This window comes from Manacus candei, unplaced genomic scaffold (assembly GCF_025592945.1).
Source record: "Manacus candei isolate 608988 ecotype Guabito, Panama unplaced genomic scaffold, ASM2559294v1 h1tg000110l, whole genome shotgun sequence".
In the NCBI taxonomy this organism is placed as follows: Eukaryota; Metazoa; Chordata; class Aves; order Passeriformes; family Pipridae; genus Manacus; species Manacus candei.
Window position 1 is genome coordinate 221,648 of NW_026138158.1, and position 6,131 is coordinate 227,778.

A 6,131-nucleotide genomic window follows, 5' to 3' on the forward strand; every position below is an offset into this window, starting at 1 on the left:
GGGAGGAGGAAAGCTGGGCAGGCCCCAAGGCTCCTGGGCCTCTTCCTTGGCAGCCCTTTGGCCAAGGCCCCGAGGCAGAGGTGGGGCTCAGCCCCTGCCCAGCAATGGGGCACAGGCTGAGCCCCAGGGACACCAGACCCAGGCGGCCTGAGCTCTTCTTCCTGCAGCGTCTGCCTGGGGCAGCCCAGCCAGGCCTGAGTCTCTGCAGGAGAGGCCAAGCCCAGCCAGAGAGGGCTCAGCCCTCTGAGGCTGCACTCACTGCAAAGGGAACAAAACATTGGCCCAGAGGACATCCTGCCCCAAATGGAGAACTGGAAAGGTCAAGAATAAAAAAGTCACCCCCCTCCATTGTTCAAGAAATATTTAGAGCTCTTTCCTAAAAGCATCCAGGACTCGGGTCACCCAGTTTTCTTTTAGACAAGGATTTTTCCATGGTTCCCCTCAATTCCCAGCCCGCCCAGATCACTTATGAGGTCCCAATCCCCACTTTTTCCTCCTCTCCCACTCCTTACCCATCATCCCCCAATCCCTAGCCCCCTCATGCTCAGTTTGGGGGTCCCACCCTCCCCTTTTCCCCACTCTTCTGACCTCTCCCACCCCTTTCCCATCAGCCTCCAATTCTCAGTCTCCATCCCCCTCCACTTTTGGGGGGTCCCACTCCCCTCCAACTCATTTTGGGGTCCCACCACCCCTTTTATTCCCTCTGACTCACCGACCCCCCCTTCCCAACACCCCCTCTCACCCGAGAGCTCCTCGCCTGCAGCCGGGGGTGCTCCCAGTAACACCAGTGCCCATAAATGTCCCCCCCAAAAAAAGGGTTAGGTGGGTTAGGATGGGCTCTGAGTGGGTTTGGGGGTTCCTTGGAGCATGGCCCCACTGGCTCCCAGTTCCCTTCTGTGTAGTTCCATTCACTCCCAGTATGATCCCGGTCAATGACAGTCACTCCCAGGATTGTTCCTGTATGGTCCTGGTCACTCCCACTATGATCCCAGTCACTCCCACTCACTCCCAATAGGATCCCAGTCACTCCCAGTCGCTCCCAATAGGATCCCAGTTGCCCCCAAGGTGGATCCAGTTGCTCCTAATCCCCCCCTCAGGATGGTTCCTTTCCCTCTCAGGGGCTCCCAGTCTGAGTCCAGTATGGCCCCAGGCACTTTCAGTCACTGCCTGTAGGATTCCATTTTCCCCCTGCATGGTCCCAGTTGCTCCCAGTATGATCCCACTATGAGTCCAGTCATTCCTAGTATGATCCCAGGAACTTGCAGTATGAATCCAGTTTGATCCCAGTCATCCCCCATATGGTTGCAGTCCCATATTGTTGAGTCTCACATACTCCCAGGTGTATTGCAGTCACTCCCAGGATGGTCCCAGTATGAGCCCAGTTGCCCCCAGCATGGTTCCAGTAGCCCCCATTCACCCCTACTGTGCTTCCACTCACTCCCAGTATCATCCCTGTCACTCCCAGCCACTCCCAGTAGATCCCACTTGCCTCCAACATGCTCCCAGTCACCCCAATATCATCTCACTCACTTTTAGTCATGCCCAGTATCATCCCACTATGATCCCAGTCACTCCCATTCTGATACCAGTCTCTCCTAGTAGGATCCAGGTTACCCCCTGTATGGTCCCAGTTGCTCCCAGTCACCCCACTAGAGTTCCACTCCCTCCTAGTCCCTCCCAGGACCATCCCAGTAGGATCCCAGTGACACCCTGGATGGTGGCACTCACACCCAGGATGAACCCAGACATGCCCTGGCACTCCCAGGATAAAGCCATTTGCCCCCAGCAGGGTCCCAGTTCCTCCCAGTCACTGACTATGGTTCCAGTTACTCCCAGTATGATCCCTGCCTCTGCCAGTCACTCCCACTATGATCCCAGTCAGTCTCAGTATGATCCCAGTCATTCCTGGTCTCTCCCAGTATATCCCAGTTGCTGCCAATGTGGTCCCACTCACTCCCAGTTGCTCCCAGTACCTTCCAGTATAATCCCAGTTGCTTACAGCCACTCCCAGTCGCCCACAATGTGGTCCTAGTTGCTTCCAGTATGATCCCAGTCAGTCCCAGTATGATTCCACTTGCTCCCAGTATATCCCAGTTTTGCAAGCATGGTCCTAACTGCCCTCAGAATGCTCCCAGTCACTCCCAGTATGACCCCAGTCACCCTCACAGTGGGCCCAGTGGCTCCCATGATGATCCCATTGCCCCCAGCATGGACCAAGCTTCTCCCACTGTGATCCCAGTATGACCCCAGTTATCCCCAGTGTGGTCACAGTTGCTCCCAGTTCCTTCCTTTATGATCCCAGTTGCTCCCAGTTGCCTCCAGCACAGATCCAGTCAATCCAAGTATGATCCCAGTCATCCCCCAGCATGGTCCCAGCCAATGCCAGTTGTACCTTGTAGATCCAGTCACTTCCAGTTGATCCCAGTTGCCCCCCACAGGGTCCAAGTCACTCCCAGTGTGCTCCCAGTCACCCCCAGGATGGCTGCAGACTCTCCCAGTAGATCCCAGTTGCCCTCAGCATGCTCACAGTCATACCCAGTTACTTCCACTTGCCTCAGGATGCTTCCAGTTCCCATCAGTACAATCCCAGTCACTCCCAGTCACTCCCAGTCTCTGCCAGTTGCCTCCAGAATGCACCCTGGCACTCCCAGTCACTCCCACTTTCTTCCAGGATGATCCCAGTTGTTCCAAGTATTTCCCCAGTTGGCTTCCAGCAGTTCCCCCCTGAATAGTTCCAGTCACTCCCAGTATGATCCCGGTCAATGACAGTCACTCCCAGGATGGTTCCAGTATGGTTCTGGTCACTCCCACTAGGATCCCAGTCACTCCCAATAGGATCCCAGTTGCCCCAAGGTGGCCCCAGTTGCTTCCAGTCCCCCCCCAGGATGGTTCCTTTCCCTCTCAGGGACTCCCAGTCTAGTATGGTCCCAGGCACTTTCAGTCACTGACTGGAGGAGGCCATTTGCCCCTGCATGGTCCCAGTTACTCCCAGTATGATCCCACTCTGCATCCAATCACCCCCAGTATGATCCCACTATGAGTCCAGTCACCCCCAGTATGATCCCAGTAACTTCCAGACACTTCCAGTATGAATCCAGTATGATCCCTGTCATCCCCCTTATGGTTGCAGTGCCTCTCACATACTCCCAGTATTATTGAAGTCATTCCCAGTATGATCACTGTCAGCCCCAGTGTGATCCCAGTATGAGCCCAGCAGGGGCCCAGCTGCTCCCAGTATGATCCCAGTTGCCCAGAGCATGGTTCCAATTGCTCCCATTCCCCGCTATTATGGTTCCAGTCACTCCCAGTATGATCTCTGTTGACCTCACCATGCTCCCAGTCGCTCCCAGTATGCTCCCAGTATGCTCCTACTATGATCCCTGTCACCTCCAGTATGATCCCACTTGCTCCCAGTGTATCCCAGTTGTGCCAACTGGTCCCAACTGCCCTCAGAATTCTCCCAGTCACTCCCAGTATGACCCCAGTCAACCTCACTGCGGGTCCAGTTGTCCCCACCGTGGGACAAGTTCTCCCACTGTAATCCCAGCATGATCCCAGTATTCCCCAGCATAGTCCCAGTTGCTCCCAGTTCCTCCCAGTGTGATCCCAGTTGCTCCAAGTTGCCCCTAGGACTGACCCAGTTTCTCCCTGTAATATCCCAGTCTGATCCCAGCATGACCCCAGAAGGGGTCCAGCTGCTCCCACTATGATCCCAGTTGCCCCCAGCGTGGTTCCAGTTACTCCCATTCACCCCTATGGTTCCAGCCACTCCCAGTATATCCCAGTTGCCTCCAACACGCTCCCAGTTGCTCCCAGTATGATCCCTGTTGCCCCAGTTCTGGTCCTGCTGGCTCCAGTCCAGGTCTCGGTGTATCCCGGTGTCCCCCCTGATTTTGGGGGATTGTGTTTTCCCCCCCAGGCCCTGCTGTTATTCTGACCCCAGCCGGCTGCTCCCAGTGTTCCCAGTAAAGCTTCCCAGTTCTCCCCAGTCCCGGATACTCGGGGCAGGGGGAGGGGGTTGTGGAGACCCCATTGGGGGAACCGTGGTTGGGTGGGGGGCAGAACTGGCCCAGGGATGGATCGGGAATTTTGACCCCCTTGTGCCCCTCTCGTGTCACCCCGTTCTGGGGGGGCTCTGGGGGGGCACCTGCACCCCAACACGGCACCCAGCGCTCCACAAAAGGGGCCGGGAACCCCCGACACAACCCCACAGACCCACAAGGACCCTCCAACCCGCTCAGAGCCCACCCAGAGCCCCCAAAGCCCAAATGTGGGGAGACCTTTCTGGGCACTGGGGGTGCCGGGAGCCCCCCCGGCTGTGGGGGCAACTCCTCCGTGTGCAGGCAGAGCCGCAGCGCCCAGCGCTCCCCACCTCGAGCCCACCGGCGCCCCCCCCTCGCCCCCAGCGCCCCCCGGGACGGCAATTTGGGCAGGGGGGAGGGGGGGGCGCCCAGGCCGGGCCCCCCCGCGCTGTCCCGGCCGTGGGGGCTGCGGCGGGGGCCGAGTGCGGGCGGGAGCGGCCAAGAGCCCAGCGCTGCCCCATCCCGACCTGCCCCAGCTCCAGCCCTGCTCCTGCCGCGGGAGGCCATGGCTTGGGGGCAAGGGGGGGGCAAGGGGGGCCCAAGGGGGCTGGTCCAGGGGGGGAAGGGCTGCAGGGGGCGGATCCCGGAGGAGGAAACCCGCCAAAAGCGGCGGCCCAGCCGAGGGAGGAGCCGAGCGGGAGCACAAAGAAGAGCAGCCAAAAGGTCCTGGCGGTCGCTGGGCAATGGCGGGGGGGGCGAGAGCGGTTTGGGGGCCCCCGTGAGAGCCGGGGGGGAACCCCGGTAGCCGCGGAGTGGGGAGAGCGGAGAGGGGCGATCCCGGAGCTGGGGGACCCCCGGAATGCTGGAGGGGGGGGAGCAGAGAGGGAGCGCCGGGCCCCTTAAGCGGGGGTCCCGGAGAGGGGGAAGGCCTTGGAGTGTGGAGAGGAGGGGGGGCCTTGAGGCGGGGTGGGAGCCGAGAGCGCCAAAAGGTTTGCGAGGGTGGGAGCCGAGAGAGGAGGGCCGGCCGGCCCCGGGAGGCAGAGTGGGGAGAAGTGAGCCCTGGGACCCCCCTGGCAACACTAAAGGGGACCCCGGAGAGTGGGAACCCCCCGGAGCCGCGGGACCCCCGGCAGCCCGGAGAAGGGGGACCCCCAATGCAGGCAGAAGTACCATCAGACCAGACAGGGGGGAACCCCCTAACCCCAGAGAGCAGAGAGGGGGAACTCCTGGGAGGGGTTTTTGGGCTAAATCTCTGTGTTCTGGGAGTTTTTATGAGCACAAGATGCCCGGTGAGTCCTAGAGCTGGACTTGGGCAGGAGGAACTCCCAAGGCAACGCGCTCACCCCTTGTTTTTCTCCCCCCCGGCGGTCGGGGCCGTGCTGTTGGTTGCCGATCCCGGCCGGCTGAGCCAAGAGCCCGGCCACGTGTGCGGGGCCCGATCCGCTCCCTGCTCTCGTTGCCCCGGGGCAGCCTCTGGTGTCCCCCCGGCTGTGGGGGCGTTTTGTTGTCTCGGGCACAGGCGGCCCTTGTGCGGGGCTGTGTGCCGGGGGGCTGCTGGGGGTCCCCGGTGGGTGTTTTGGGGCGGTGTCGGGGTGGGTTGTGGGCAGAGCCCCGTGGGTGGTCGGGGGGCTGCGGGTCCCCCCCTTGTTGGGGGTTGGTGTTGGTGGGTGAGGCCCCGGCGGCTCCATTGTGAGGCCGGTGTGGGCGGGGGGGGCTGGTCCGGGGGAGCCGGAGGGAGCCGAGGCAGCGGGTTTGGGGAGCCCTCGGGAGAGCCGGGGGTGGGGGGAGGAAGGGCGGGAGCCCCGGAGTGTGGAGAGCGGAGCGGGGGGATGGCGGAGCTGGGGGACCCCCGGCAGGCTGGAGGGGGGAGCAGGGAGAGGGAGGAGCCCCGGGAGGCTGCAAGGGGGGTCCCGGAGAAGGGGCAGCCTGGGCAGTGGGGACCCCTTGGATCCCCGGGCCAAGAAAGTGGAGAAGGCGGAGAGGGGGAATGTCTGGGAACCCGGCCCCCTGAAGCAGAGAGTGAGGGGAGAAGGGACCCCTGGGACCCCCAAAAGCCCCGGCATCCCTAAGCGGGACCCCCAGCAGCCCAGAGAGGGGAGACCCCCAGAA

General features: G+C 61.4%; 1 protein-coding gene and 1 pseudogene across 1 annotated transcript in view; both read right to left on the bottom strand.

Annotated features, from left to right (window-relative positions):
- The window catches only part of LOC127461657 (zinc finger protein 729-like), a 258,708-nt pseudogene that overhangs the window by 189,400 nt on the left and 63,177 nt on the right, over nucleotides 1-6,131 (bottom strand).
- Nucleotides 1-6,131, bottom strand: part of LOC127461634 (class I histocompatibility antigen, F10 alpha chain-like) — a 33,520-nt gene that overhangs the window by 15,662 nt on the left and 11,727 nt on the right. The window lies entirely within an intron of this gene.